The 16,284-nt window shown below is 43.7% G+C and overlaps 1 pseudogene; it reads left to right on the forward strand.

Annotated features, from left to right (window-relative positions):
* Nucleotides 1–9,907: 9,907 nt before the first annotated feature.
* LOC135974616 (olfactory receptor 14A16-like) lies at nt 9,908–10,840 on the forward strand (annotated as a pseudogene).
* Nucleotides 10,841–16,284: the final 5,444 nt, after the last annotated feature.

A 16,284-nucleotide genomic window follows, 5' to 3' on the forward strand; every position in this document is an offset into this window, starting at 1 on the left:
ACTGCATACTGTGCTTAAGAAACCTTTGGTGAGGGATTAGATTGGTGAGGCATGATTTCCCTTTACAAAAGCTGTGTTGACTCTTCCAAAACAAATCATGTTTATCTATGTGTCTGATAATTCTGTCTTTACAATAGTTTCAACTAATTTGCCTGACACTGAAGTTAGGCTTACTGGCCTGTAATTGCCAGGATCGTCTCTGGATACATTTAAAAAAAATGTTGTTGCATTAGCTATCTGCCAGTCATCTGATAAAGAAGCTGATTTAAGTGATAGATTACATACCACAGTTAGGGTTCAGCAATTTTATAGAATGATAGAATCATAGAATATTAGGGTTGGAAGACACTTCAGGAGGTCATCTAGTCCAATCCCCTGCTCAAAGCAGGACCAATATCCACTACATCATCCCAGCCAGGGCTTTGTCAAGCCGGACCTTAAAAACCTCTAAGAATGGAGATTCCACCGCCTCTCTATGTAGCCCATTCCAGTGCTTCACCACCCTCCTAGTGAAATAGTGTTTCCTAATATCCAACCTAGACCTCCCCAACTGCAACCTGAGGCCATTGCTTCTTGTTCTGTCATCTCCCACCACTGAGAACAGCCGAGCTCCATCCTCTTCGGAGCCCCCCCTTCAGGTAACTGAAGGCTGCTATCAAATCTCCCCTCACTCTTCTCTTCTGTAGACTAAATAAACCCAGTTCCCTCAGCCTCTCTTCATAAGTCATCTGCCCCAGCCCCCTAATCATTTTCATTGCCCTCCACTGGACTCTCTCCAATTTGTCCACATCCCTTCTGTAGTGGGTGGGACCACAACTGGACGCAATACTCCAGGTGTGGCCTCACCAGTGCCGAATAGAAGGGAATAATCACTTCCCTTGATCTGAAGGCAATACTTCTACTAATGCAGCCCAATATGCTGTTGGCCTTCTTGGCAACAAAGGCACACTACTGACTCATATCCAGCTTCTCATCCACTGTAATCCCCAGGTCCTTTTCTGAAGAACTGCTGCTTAGCCAGTTGGTCCCCAACCTCTAGTGATGCAGGATTCTTCCTTCCTAAGTGCAGGACTCTGTACTTGTCCTTGTTGAACTTCATCATATTTCTTTAGGCCCAATCCTCCAATTTGTCTAGGTCACTCTGGACCCTATGTCTACCCTCAAGCATATCAACCTCTCCCCCCAGCTTAGTGTCATCTGTGAACTTGCTGTGGGTGAAATTCATCACATCATCCAGATAATTCATAAAGTTGTTGAACAAAACTGGCCCCAGGACAAACCCCTGGGGCACTTCACTTGATACAGGCTGCCAACTAGACATTGAGCCGTTGATCACTACCCATTGAGCCCGACAATCTAGCAAGCTTTCTATCCACCTTATAGTCCATTCATCCAATCCATAGTTTTTAAACTGTGGTAGACTGTATCAAAATATTTTCTAAAGTCAAGATATATCACATCCACCACTTTCCCCATATCCACAGAGCCAGTTATCTCATCATAGAAGGCAACCAGGTTGGTCAGGCATGACTTGCCCTTGGTGAATACATGTTCACTGTTCCTGGTCACCTTTCTCTGCTCCAAGTGTTTCAAAATGAATTCCTTGAGGACCTGTTCCATGATTTTGCCAGGGACTGAAGTGAGGCTGACCAGTCTGTACTTCCCTTGGTTCTCTTTCTTCCCTTTTTAAAATATGGGCACTATATTTGCCTTTTTCCAATCATCTGGGACCTCCACCGATCACCATGAATTTTCAAAGATAATGGCCAATGGCTCTGCAATCACATCAGCCAACTCCCTCAGCAGTCTTGGATGCATTAGAGCTGAACCCATGGACTTTTGCATGTCCAGCTTTTCTATATAGTCCTTAACCTGTTCTTTCACCACTGAGGGCTGCTCACCTCCTCCCCATACTGTTTTGCCCAGTTCAGCAGTCTGGGAGCTGACCTTGTCTGTGAAGACGGAGGGAAAAAAAGGATTGAGTACTTCAGCTTCTTCCACATCAGCTGTCACTATGTTGCCTCCCCCTTTCAGTAAGCGTCCCACACTTTCCCTGACCTTCTTCTTGTTGTTAACCTACCTGTAGAACCCTTCTTGTTACCCTTCATATCCCTTGCTAGCTGCAACTCCGATCGTGCCTTGGCCTTCCTGATTACATCCCTGCATGCTCTAGCAATATTTTTATACTCCTCCCTAGTCATCTGTCCAAATTTCCACTTTTTGTAAGCTTCCTTTTTGAGTTTAAGCTCACCAAAGATTTCACTGTTAAGCAAAGCTGGTCGCCTACCATATTTTTTATTCTTTCTGAACTTTGGGATGGTTTGTTCCTGTGCCCTCAATAAGACTTCTTTAAAATACAGCCAGCTCTCCTGGCCTCCTTGCCCCCTTATATTAGCCTCCCAGGGGATTCTGCCCATCAGTTCCCTAAGGGATTCTAAGTCTGCTTTTCTGAAGTCCAGGGTCCATATTTTCCTACCCTCCTTTCTTCCTTTTGTCAGGATCCTGAACTCAACGATCTCATGGTCACTGCTGCCTAGGTTGACACCCACTTCTACTTCCCCTACCAATTCTTCCCTGTTTGTAAGCAGCAGATCAAGAGGATCATGGCCCCTAGTGGGTTTCTCCAACACTTGTACCAGGAAGTTGTCCCCAACCCTTTCCAAAAACTTTCTGAAAAGTTCATATTTCAAAGTTTATATTTGAGTTCCTTCAGAATTCTTGGGTGAATAGCATCTGATGACTTCGTACTGTTAAATATATCAATTTGTTCCAAAATCTCAGTCTGGGACATTTCCTCAGATTTGTCACCTAAAAAGAATCGCTCAGTTGTGGGAACCTCTCTCACATCCTCTGCCATGAAGACCAATGCAAATAATTCATTTAGCTTCTCTGCAAAATCCTTTTCTTCCTTGAGTGCTCCTTTAGCACCTCAATCGTCCAGTGGCCCCATTGATTGTTTGGCAGACTTCCAGCTACTGATGTACTTAAAATATTTTGCTGTTAGTTTTTGTGTCTTTTGCTAGTTGCTCTTCAAATTCTTTTATGTTCCACCTGCCTAATTATACTTTTATACTTGACTTGCCAGAGTTTATGTTCCTTTCTATTTTCCTCAGTAGGATTTGACTTCCAGTTTTTAAAGGATGCCTTTTTGCCTCTAACTAATTCTTTTACTCTGTTGTTTAGTCATTGTGGCATTTTTTTAGTCCTCTTACTATTCTTTTTAATTTGAGGTATACATTTAATTTGAGCCTCTATTATAGCTTTTTTAAAATATGTCCATGCAGCTTGCAGACATTTCACTGTTGTGACTGTTCCCTTTAATTTCCCTTTAGCTAGCTTCCTCATTTTTGCATAGATCCCCTTTCTGAAGTTAAATGCTACTGTGGTGGGCTTCTTTGGTATTTCCCCCCCAAAGTTGTTAAATTTAATTATATTATGGCCACTATTACCAAGTGACAGAGAGTCCTGTGGCACCTTTAAGACGAACAGATGTATTGGAGGATAAGCTTTCGTGGGTGAATGCCCACTTCGTCGAATGCATGTAATGGAAATTTCCAGGGGCAGGTATAAATATGGTGGCAAGAATCAGTCTGGAGATAACGAGGTTAGTTCAATCAGGGAGGGTGAGGTCCTCTGCTAACAGTTGAAGTGTGAACACCAAGGGAGGAGAAACAATAGCAGATGTAAAGGTAGCCATCTTACAGCAAAAAAACTTCAGGACCAGACTCCAAAGAGAAACTGCTGAGCTCCAGTTCATTTGCAAATTTAACACCATCAGATCAGGATTAAATAAAGACCATGAATGGCTATCCAACTATAGAAGCAATTTCTCCTCCCTTGGTGTTCACACTTCAACTGCTAGCAGAGGACCTCACCCTCCCTGATTGAACTAACCTCGTTATCTCCAGACTGATTCTTGCCACCATATTTATACCTTCCCCTGGAAATTTCCATTACATGCATCCGACAAAGTGGGCATTCACCCACGAAAGCTTATCCTCCAATACATCTGTTAATCTTAAAGGTGCCACAGGACTCTCTGTTGCTTTTTACAGATTCAGACTAACACGGCTACCCCTCTGATACTTATTACCAAGTGGTTCAGCTGTAATCACCTCTTGGAACAGATCCTGTGCACCACTTAAGACTAAATCAACAATTGCCTCTCTCCTTGTGGGTTCCAGAACTAGCTGCTCCAAGAAGCAGTCGTTAGTGGTGTCTAGAAACTTTATTTCTGCATCCCGTCCTAAGGTGACATGTACTCAGCCAATATGTGAATAGCTGAAGTCCCCCTTTATTATTGAGTTTTCTGTTTTTATAGCCTCTCTAATCTCCCTGAGCATTTCAAAATCACCATCACCATCCTTGTCAGGTGGTCGGTAATATCGTCCTACTACTATACTCTTATTAGTCGAGCATGGATTTTCTATCCATAGAGATTCTATGGCACAGTCTGATTCATTTAGAATTTTTACTATATATGACTCTATGCATTCTTTCACATATAGTGCTGCTCCCCCCCCCCCCCCCCACCAGCACAAGCTATTCTGTCATTCATATATATTTTCTAACCTGGTATTAAAGTGTCCTATTGATTGTCATCATTCCACCAAGTTTTTGTCATGTCTATTACATCAATATCCTCATTTAATACCAGGCACTCAAGCTCACCCATCTCAGTGTTTAGACTTCTAGCATTTGTATACAAGCACTTAGAAAATTTGTCACTTTTTAGTTGTCTGCCTTCATGTGATGTAATTGAATGGAACTCTTTTTCATTTGACTGTTTCTCTTCAGCTCCTACCTGTACTTTATCAACTTCTATCCTCTCTCCTTTACTAGGATATAGAGTATCCCCGTTAATAGATCCTCCCCCATGGGATGTCTGTCTGAACCGTGTGCTTCTTCACACGTGTTGACTTTCACTCAGCCCTTTGTTCTAAAGGCATCTTCAGGATGGTGGAGAAGATGCAGATATAGGACATGAGTATCAAAGCAAAGTGCATCATTACCACTAAGGTGCCAATTATGATAATCTGAGCCACATTAAAGCTGGCGTCTGAGCCCGCCAGCTCTAATGTGGCTGGCCTCTCATAGAAGAAAAGGTTAATTTTATTAGACACTCAGAATGGCAGCCTGAATATAAAAGCTGTCTGGCCCAGAAAAACCATGTTACGACTGATCCATGAGCCAGCCAAGAACACAACACAAGTCCTCCTGCTCATGAGGACAAAATAGTGTAGAGGGACACATATGGCGAGGTATCGGTCATAGGCCATCACGGCCACAGGAAACATGCCTTCGCTGGAAACAAGAGGAAGAAATATATCTGTGCAGAACAGCTTGGGGAGGAGATGGTTTTCTCCTCCCAGAGGAGGTCCACCAACATCTTGGGCAGGGTGATGGAAGTGTAGCAGACTTCTAGGAAGGAAAAGCTTCATAAGAAAAAAGTACATTGGGGTGCCTGTTTCCTGATCAGCCACCATGGTAGTGTTTCCCATCAGTGTGAGAATATACACCACTAAAAACACTACAAAGAATTAAACCTGCAGCTCCCAGAAGTCAGAAAATTCCTGGAAGATTAAGTCCAAACCTCAGTCTGGTTTCCTTCATTCGTTCCTCCAGTGTAATTCATCTGTACAGAAAACAAATGGACATTTCCTTATCAGCTAAGCAAAATTACTCAGGGCCAGATCCCCAGCTCATATAAATTGGCATAGCTTTAGCCAATGGGCCAGATTCCCAATCAAGATATAGAAGTATAGCTCCAAAGAGTCAATGTGGGCAGGTTCCCATCTGGTGTAAATCAGAGTATCTCCACTGAAATCAATGGGCCAGATCCCCAACTGCTGTAAATTGGTACAGATACATCTAAGTCAATAAGCTAGATCCCCAAAGGGTGTAAGTTCCTGTAACTCCATTGACTCCATTTGAGCTCTGCCAGTTTCCACCAGCTGAAGAACTATCTCCCTGTAACTCACTGGCTAAGTGAATCATGACCTTCTGTAAGTGACTGGTCCACACAGATGACACGAGCCTTCTATCACTATCAGTGAGGGAGCTACTCCTTTAGCTCATGTGGCTGTAGCTTGCCCTTTCGGGTCCTACTCCCAAGCACATTGAAGTCAATGAGAGTGGGTTCTGAAGGTCCAAGTTTCCAAAATTCTGAGCAAGGTGCTGGACAGCAAAGTGCAACCTTTGCTCTGTTTTCTGTAGTCATGTAACTACACTCAGAAGAGGTATGGTTGATACAGAGATTGTCACGAGCATCGTGTCCAAATCAGAGCCAATTTTAGCCAGGAAAAGGTCACTATGACAGGATACACCTTTGGCAACTTAGATGCTCTTGTCAGGCAGAAGATGGATGGTGAAGGTTTAGTCTGGGAGTTTCAGAGTCCTAAGGGTCTTAGTCACCACACTTGACTTCCAGTGGGAGTCAGAAGACTTTGGATCTAAATGGATTAAGCTAATTCAGAATAAAGCACTCTTATTCTGGAATAAGAGCATCCATGCAGGGAGTTCAGCTGGAATAGCTACTCCAGAATAATTCACTATCTAAACAAGCCTTTATTCCCAAATTCAGCCCATTTTTGAAAGTCCCTGGTTTAGGGCTTATTGCAATTGAATTTTCACTTATTTCTTTGAAATTCTGAAAACTGATACTTAAAACTTCTTCTGTCCACTAAGGAAGTTAAATTTTACTCTGTCTCTCTGTGCCAAACTCTAGTTTAATTTATATTGACTTAGTGTGGAGTAAGTCCATTGAAGTCAATTTAACCCAATGCAAGTGAGAGGTGTCTTTGACTTCAACTCTGTGTAATTAGTTCTTTATCTCTTCTTGTCTCTGTGTCATCCCCAGTGTCTCTTTTTTAGCTACATTGGATAAACATCAGGATGAATTTGTTCCATTTAGCCTCTGATGCAGCAAACTTTGTGAATGTTTACACATGTTTACACATTGCTCTTCCCATGCGATAGGGGCAAATTGGGTGAAAGCAAGAAGGTGCATTACTCAAAAGCTTAAAAGTGGGTTTGTGTTTTAGCACCTTGCTGAACTAGTGCTAACATTTATTCCTTTAGATACTACTTTTCAAAATAAAATGTGAATAGGACTCTTGACCATAGACAATACTATCTTATACATGGGCTTGGCAGTATTTAATTTTTATATATATTATTTTGACTGATAATATTGATGTTTATAATTAATCTTTTTATTTTATTTTATCAGTTTACATTTTCACAGTTGCAGGAAATTATGGAGGGATCAGACAATAGTTATTTAATGTCAGTACATGTTGAGATTCAAAACGTTAAAACTTAAGAACTGTGAAAGCCGAACATTTCAACATGAGGTCAAAATACACAAAGTCAATAACCTTAAATCAAACACTCATAAGTTCTCAAGCAGCATTTTTCTTATTTTGCCTCGCTGGAAATATTGATTGTTGAAGGAAATATTTTTTCGTTGGTCTGTGTGTGCATGGTGAAATCAACATTTGCCAATATTTACTGATAAAAATCTAATCCTTCCAAGATTACTTATAGAGGTAGAAATGGAAAGAGCATTGCATAGGCAAGACAAGACCATAACCATGAACTATTAGTTTAGTTTTCCTAAAAGATTAAAGCAGAGGTCTGCATTGTGCATAATTCTCATTCAAATGTTGCATGTGAACAAGAAATAATAACCAGAATGGTTTTGTTTCTTGAAGTCCTTGAGCTATATTATCCTCTCCATTATGCCAGTTTTATGCTATCGCAACTCCACTGATTTTAGTGGGGATACACCACTTTAAAACTGGTACAATAGAGTGGACAGCTTTTACTCTGTCTTTACTCAGGCAAAACTCACAGTGGAGGAAATTCTCATCTCAGGGATGAAGCCAAAATAAGTCCAATGTCTTCAGCTTTACTCTGGTGTTACTGAGATCCCATTCTGGCCCAACCAGAGTCTTGCTTGATTAAACACTGATAAGTAACTCAAAATTTAGTTCCTAAATAGGCTTGTTCAGCAATTTATAACTATAGATCAATACATCAGCTGCAGATATTCCAAACCCAATTGCCTTCTATCACGTATCTTAGAGAAAGGCAAAAATGCTACCCAGAAATAAGGACCTGAAGCCAATACATGATGTGAATATTCCTCTCATTCACAACATGCGTCTAGTCAGTGATTCCGCATATTGTAGTTGTGCATTTTATTTTTTCTTGGTAAGAGAAGAACTTTGCACTTTTCTTTATTGAAATTATTCTTGTTGGTTTTAGACCAATTCTCCAATTTGTCAAGGTCATTTTGAATTCTGATCCTGTACTCAAAAGTGTTTGCAACCCCTCCCAGATTGGTGTCATATGCAAGTTTTAAAAGCATATTTTCTATCCAATTCGTTAATAAAAATATTGAATAATAGCCTTAAAAATGCCACTAGAAAAAAGCAGCAGGTTTTGATCATAAGATTATGGGTGGAGATTTTCACCTAGGGGACTGGGATTCCCAATTCCCATAAAAACTAATTGGAATTTTGGTGGCCAAATATCTATAGGTAACGTTGAAAATACCATCACTGGTCAGGTTGGCCCCACCATGAACACAAAATAGCCTACATCGCCAAGAGAGAGGTGGTGATGCGTTACTCTGAGGTGTTGCGTAAGGACTGTGGGACAGGTATCCCTTATAACTTGAAGCTGAGTGGTTAGGGCACTCGGCTGGCCTGTGACAGACTCAGGTTCAATCCCTCCCTCTGACTGATGATGAGAAGCGATTTGAATTCCCACTTTACAGGAGGGTGCCTGAGCCGACAGGCTACGAGCTGTTCTGAAATGAGATTTTCTCAGTCTCTCCTGTTGAAGCTGCTTCACTTTGTATCAATAATTATATAGTCATTGGGGTAGGGACTTGAACTTGGCTCTTCGACACACCAGTTGAGTGCCCCAAGTATCACGCTGGAGAATCACTCTTACTCGTGTTTGCTGGCCCAAAGATTCACAATTGTCACTTGCAGCAGTCATTCCTGATGACAGTGGAGAGTTACTGGGACAGAGGCTGAGATGTAGTCTGATGTAGTGGTTAGAGGAGGGGACTGGGAGTCAAGACACGTCACTTGTCTTCTCAGCTCTGGGAGGGAGTTGAGTCCAGTGGGTAGAGCCAGAACTCCTGACTTGTATTTCCAGCTCTGGGAGGGTTGTTGGATTTAGTGGGTTAGAGCGGAGGGCGAACTGGGAGTCAGGAATTCCAAGGTCTGGGAGTGAGTTTAGTTGAGTGGTTAGAGAAGCAGGAGGGGAGCCGGAACGTCTGTCTCTCGCAGCGAACGTAGAACCCTGGCTAGTACAGGGAATGGGGTGTCAGAACTCCTAGGTTGTATTCCTGACTCGAGTTCACTGTGTAAATATGGCTGGGTTTGGTCACCTCTATGCGAGGTGCTGCTCCCATTTAGAGCAGTGTTAATTGCGATGTAATTCCATGGCATGCAGTGAAATTACCCCATGTTCACAGCAGTGCCCCTGACAGCAGAATCTCACCAGCCAGACCCCCGATTCCTCTCCATAAACTCAGGATAGTAACATTTATACACCATTATCCAGTGTTCGCCCACCTCTGGGTGACAGAGGTTTACAAATATCTCAAAAGCAATTGTACTAATTCTCCTCTCCATCACCCTGGTGTAAATTAGGAGTAACTGCCATGGAGTCCATAGAGCTGATTCTACCTTCTCTCACACCAGTGTAAATCAGGAGTAATCCATTCGAGTCAGTCTTTTTTTTCCCCTATCCTCATTCCCATATTACACCAATCTTCACAAGCTAAGTGTCTGACTGAAGGAAATTAAGGTGGTTTTCACAAAGGGAGAGTTATTTAACTGATCTAATCCAGGCCCTTGCTCTTGTCCGTCCCTCTGCAGCCATCAAATGATGTCCGGAGAAAGAAAATGTCCAACCGAACCACCGTGATGGAGTTCCTTCTACTGGGATTCTCTGAAGTTCAGGAGCTGAAGATTTTGCACGTTGTGGGGTTTCTAATGATTTACCTGGCAGCTCTGATGGGGAATCTTCTTATATTCATGGCCATAGCCTTCGACCACAACCTTCACACCCCCATGTACTTCTTCCTGATGAATCTATCCATCCTGGACCTTGGCTCCATCTCTGTCATAGTCCCCAAATCCATGGCCAACTCCCTCATGAACACCAGGTCCATTTCCTATGCTGGATGTGTGGCACAAGTCTTTTTCTACTTCTTCTGGGTGGGAGCGGATTTTTCCCTTCTCACCGTCATGGCATACGACCGGTATGTCACCTTCTGCCAACCACTGCACTAATGAACAGCAGAGCTTGTGTCCAAATGGCAACTGGTGCCTGGATCAGTGGGCTTCTCTACTCTGTGCTACACACTGGGAACACATTTGCATTGACCTTCTGTGGAGGCAACATGGTGGATCAGTTCTTCTGTGAAATCCCCCAGCTACTCAAGCTCGCTTGCTTTGACTCATATCTGAGTGAAGTTGGGGTTCTTGCCTTTAGTGTGTGTTTAGTCTTAGGCTGCTTTGTTTTTATCATTGTGTCATACGTTCAGATCTTCAAATCAGTGCTCAGAATCCCCTCTGAGCAGCGCCGGCATAAAGCCTTCTCCACCTGCGTTCCTCACCTCACTGTGGTCTTCTTGTTTGTCTGCACTGCCTCCTTTGCCTACCTGAAACCCATCTCCAGCTCCCCATCTGCTCTGAATCTTGTGGCGGCTGTTCTCTATTCCGTATTGCCACCAATCATGAATCCCATTATCTACAGCATGAGGAACAAGGAGATGAAAGCTGCCTTGAGGAGACTGACTGGGTGTAGGTAATTCACCAAGAATTAATTTTGTATCATTCTCTAATTAAAGTTTCCTCACTTAGTATCTGTTCATTAATGTCAATTATTTCCATGACCACACAGCTTGCACACAAACAGGTCTGATTCTGATCTCAGTTGCACCAATGCAAATCCAGATTAACTCTGATGATGTCACTGCCACTGCCGTGATTTACACCCATCGAAAATCTGGGCCAATTGTTGAGTTAAATGGGTGTAAAATGTGTGCACGAGAGGAATCAGACTTTTATTCTGTGCCAAAACAATACCTGTTATACTGCTTGGTCACTTGCACCCATTCCGTGGCCACTGAAAACAATGATGGGAGTTGTCTTGCTTATTTGTGTGTATAAATCAGGAGTGGCTTCATTGGAACTAAAGGACTCAGACTGGAGTAAGACTGGGGTAGGTGAGAGAAAACATTTGGGGTAGATCCTCAACACATCCGTGTAATTCCATTGACTCTGGTGGCGCTAAAGCAATTTACAGCATCTGTGGATCTGTCCTACTGCCTCCAATGGAGCTGTATATCCATTACCACCAGCTGGGGACTGGGCCCATGGTCTTATAAACCACCATATGAGGCCTAACCACTGGAGGGGGACAAGGACCCAGACTGTGTTAGCCTGGCTCACTGTACATTCAGGACTGTGAGAGATGGAGAGACTGGCTAGAAATTACAGTGAGGTTTCTAACCACCAATGGGACGAGTCTCTGGAGCAGCCTCCCATTAGGAGTTGTGGGGGGCAAATAACTGAATTAGTTTGAAGATAGAGCTGGACACATATCTGAGTGGGATTGTATGACGCAGCTGCTTGTGATGGTGTGGGGCAGGGCTCAGCAGCCCTGGGGCTCACTTGCGGCCTATGTCTTATGCTCCTAAATGCTTATGTTTCAGGGTTTCATCTGGCCCCTGGCAGGGGTCAGGAAGGGATTCCTCCCCCCGACCCAGTGTATTCTGGGAGGGCTTTTTTTTAATCTCTGAAGCATCAGGCAGCCCTGGCTGGAGTTGGGACATTGGGTGGATGTGCCAGGGCTCTGAGATGGCACTGAGACATTCTCTCTCTCTCTCTCTCTCTCTCTCTCTCTCTCTCTCTCTCTCTCTCTCGGATGCTTGGCTAGTTGGTTCTTGCCCACATGATCAGGGTCTAATGATCACCATGTCGGGGTCAGGAAGGAATTTCCCCCCGGTCAGATTGGCAGGGAACTTGGTGGGGGGGTTTGCTTTCCCCTGCAGCGTGTGCACCAGGATTTTCTGTGTGTATCTCAATCATTTCCCTGCCATTGCGGGGGCTTTGGGCACTGGTGCCCCTCTGTCTCTCCTATTCTCTGCCGGGTGCGCAGAACCGTCTAGTCTCCTCAGTGCTGTGATGCTTCGGTCTAATTTCAGTTGTTGCATTTGTTGTGCGGGTGCCAGATGGTGTTAGCGTACAGCAGGTCAGACTGGAAGATCGGGTCATCCCTTCTGGACTTGAACTCTATGACTCTGTGGCTTTATGAATGTGCATGGACAGGGAAGAGGAGAGGGGGCCACACAGAGAATAAACTCCAGTTGATTACATAGCGTTGCATTAGTACAACTGTCTGTCACGCCCTGTCCTTCTGGCAGAGGGAGGTGACTCAAGCTCAGATGAAGCCCTTGACCTCTGCAGCCACGCACTGTTGCTGCATAAATACCGCCTATGAGCAGTGTGTGTTTTGAGGCCCCTCTGTGCCCCACCTAGAGGATAGGGGGCTGTTCCCATGGCTGTCAAGCAGCCTGGCTGTTCAGCTCAAGCTGTAGAAGCTCATACTCTGGATGTCTCTGATTGAGTCCCCCGGGTGCCAGACAAGATTAGATGGTGACCCTCACATACGCAGAAGTGGCCTGAGAACTTCAGGGGACCGTATTCCTGCACTAATCACAGACTGATATTGCCTACCAAGCTGCTGTAGAAGATCAGTAGGAGTGAGACCTAAGAGGGGAAGAATTCTTTAGTGAGAGGAGGAGCAGGTTTATTCCCGGATCATCTCAGACATGCAAAATTCCTAGTCTTTCTGCACCCTGGTGACCGATGATGCGTGGCATGGTCAGGGATGTGTGTGTTGCTCTCAGCTCAGGTTGGTAGAGCTGGTCAAAGTAACTTGTCAATGGAAAATGGTTTCCTCAACCTGTTCATGACAGATGCTGCTATGTTTTTAGCTGAGTTAAACAATCTGCCACAGGCTTAGAAAAATGTTTCCCAGATCTTCCCTCGATTAGGTTGGCCACTGAGGCATTCCCAGAATACCGGATCTGACGGGTTGGATCGCAGAAACCCCCTTGGGAACTGCCACCTGTTGTGCCTGGACTACTTTTGACCCTGTCTTCCCTGCCAGTTTGGGACTTCAGTGTCTTGCCTGGTTTGAGCCAGACATGCTTGTCTGCTTCAAAGACAGACCCATGTCTGAACCACGTCCGCCAAAGGCTCAAGGCTTAACTGAAAACAGCTTAAGAAGTGTTCCTGTCTCCAACACTCAGATACCCAACTCCGAATGGGGTGCAATCCCCAAATAAATCCGTTTTACCCTGTATAAAGTTTATATAGGATAAACTCATAAATTGTTCACCCTTTATAACGCATATTGAGACATATGCACATCTGTTTGCCCCTCCCCCCAGGTATTAATACATACTCTGGGCTAATTAACAAGTCAAAAGTGATTTTATTAAAAACAAAAAGTAGGATTTAAGTGGTTCCAAGTAATAACAGTCACAACAAAGTGAATTACCAAGCAAAATAGAACAAAACACGCAAGTCTAAGCCTAATACAAGTGATTCCAGATGAAATCTCACCCTCAGAGATGTTCCAGTAAGTTTCTTTTACAGACTAGCCTATTTCTAGTCTGGGTCCAGCAATTACTCACACCCCTGTGGTTACTATCCTTTGTTCCAGTTTCTTTCAGGTATCATTTGGGAATGGAGAAGCTATCTCTTGAGCCAATTGAAGACAGAATGGAGGAGTTTCTAGGGGCTTTAATAGAATTTCTCTTGTGTGTGAAAACCTCTTCTCCTCTCCTATGCAGAGTCAAGCAACAAGATGAAGTTTTGGAATCCCATGGACAAGTCACAGGTCCATGCATGACTCAGAACTTTACCAGACGATACCACATAACTAGGAAACTCAGATGTGGATTGCCATCATCTTACTGAGAATAGTCTTTTCTCCAGAAGCTGACCAACTGCTTCACTGAGGCTATTTAAAATCAAACAAGTACATAGCCAATATTCATAACTTTGAATACAGAGATAATACATGCATGTAAATAGGGTGAATATATCCAGTAGATCATAACTTTTGTAGAGATATGTTACATGGCAATCTAACATAAAACCTATTCCAGTCATGTTATATTTACACTCCTAAGCATATAAAGCATTATGGGGTTTATTATTTCTATAAAGCAACATCACACTTGACATACTGGTACTTCTGGGAAAGCTGTGGCCCCGCCCCTTCCTCATGGCCCTGCCTGTCAGTGTGACCTTGCATGCGTCCCTCATCCTTGATAATGGACAAAACCACATCTGGTTTTGTCTCAGAACCAGACAGGGGACAACCTACACGAAAAGGGGATTATCCAGTTTAAAACCAAATGAATGGCCAGCTACCCACCATGCTCACCATTCTCAAACAGCTTCTGTGCGCCTTCCTAGAAATTTCCTCTACCAAGAATATGTTCCAACCAACTGGATCTCCTGCATTCTGTCCCAGAGGCACTAACGGTGGGTATATTGTCCAACAGTGAACATCGTGGCTCCCTTCTGGAGTAGGGTCTAATGGAGTTAAAGGAGTCCATGGGAACTTGTGTTTGACTCCTTAGGCCTCTTAGAAAATCACAGGTCTGGTCTTAGACCAACCTCCTGTCTTCTCCCTAGACATGAGGCATCCAGGTTAGGTGTTAGACACACTGCCTTGGCCAAGTGCCCTTGCTTTATAGGTGAAAGGAAGAATTTAGTTCTCCAGAGCTCTGAATTAAGGACCAAACTAAAAAGAGACTGAAAGCAGGCTTTAGTCTAGAATTTTAAAGGTCCCTAGGGGGGTTGGACCATAGGTCCCATCAATGGAAACTTTTGCAGAATATTCATAGGATTTAAGGCCAGAAGGGACCATTAGATGATCCAGTCTGAGTCTTCTGACTTCCTATAGATCACAGGCCATTTACCCCTGTCTTGAGCCCAATAACTTATGTTTGACGAACTCTGAAGAAGTGAGGTTTTTACCCACGAAAGCTTATGCTCCAATACTTCTGTCAGTCTTAAAGGTGCCAGAGGACCCTCTTTTGCTTTTTTCAGGTTCCAGAAGGGCATTCAGTCTTGATCTAAAGACATCAAAAGATGGAGAATCCAGCACTGGCCTTGGTAAAAGCTGCCAAGGTGAATTGGATGTCCAGTGCCCATTGAAGGGAATTTTCAAAGATTTGAAGTTCTGAGCCTTATTGTTTTTGTGTCCCATCATATGGTTTAGCATATGACACAAGGGATTTTGCTGCTCTTTGATCATATCCTCAATAGCAGTTGCCCTACTGGGAAGAGAAAAGAAGTCTGAGTGGGGTCCTGATAACAGTCTTCGAATATGTTATGGGCTGTTATAAAGAGGATCATGATCAACTGTCCTCCATCTCCATAGAAGATAGGACAAGAAATACTGGGCCCAGTCTGCAAAAAGGGATATTTAGGTTAGAGATTAGGAAAAGTTTTCTAACTCTAAGGACAGTTAAACTCGGGAATAGGCTGCCAAGGCAGGTTGTGGAATCCCCATCACTGGAGGTTTTTTGAAGAACAGGTTGGACACACACCTGTCAGGGCTGGTCTAGGTTTACTAGGTCCTGCCTCAGCTTTTCAAGGTCCTTTTCAGCCCCACATTTCTATGGTTCTGTGATTCTATAATATACCTACAAAAGACAGGAGTTCACTTTTCTCTATTAGATGGGCTGGCACTCGCTGCGGATTCAGCACAGATATGGGCATGTTCTTTAAAAGGGAGGACTATCTTTTCCAGGAATTTAAAATGGGATTTTCAAATAGCCATGCACCCGATTCCCCTAGGCTTCCGGTGCCTCCTAGCCTGGGCATTTCTGTGATTCTATGATCTGTCGTGGGTATCAAAGACCATGAGTCAATGAACCACAGCTGCATACGAGGGTATCATTTCCCAGTATAGAAACCTGCACTTCATCACCTAAGGCCCGTTTTTCAAAGGTGGTTAGGTGCCTGCTTCTGTAATGAGCCAGCCACTCCCAGTCCCTATTCAAGCCCAGATTAATGGTGTTAAATTTGCAAATGAATTTTAGTTCTGCTGTTTCTCTTTGAAGTCTGTGGCTGACTTAGAACAATGCTTCCTCAGCTCTCGTCCCCTAGTGCCCCTCCTCTACTTGCGCTACTGTCATAACTATAAAGGGAAGGGTAACAGCTG

The sequence above is a fragment of the Chrysemys picta genome, chromosome 12 (genome assembly GCF_011386835.1).
Source record: "Chrysemys picta bellii isolate R12L10 chromosome 12, ASM1138683v2, whole genome shotgun sequence".
Taxonomy (NCBI): Eukaryota; Metazoa; Chordata; order Testudines; family Emydidae; genus Chrysemys; species Chrysemys picta.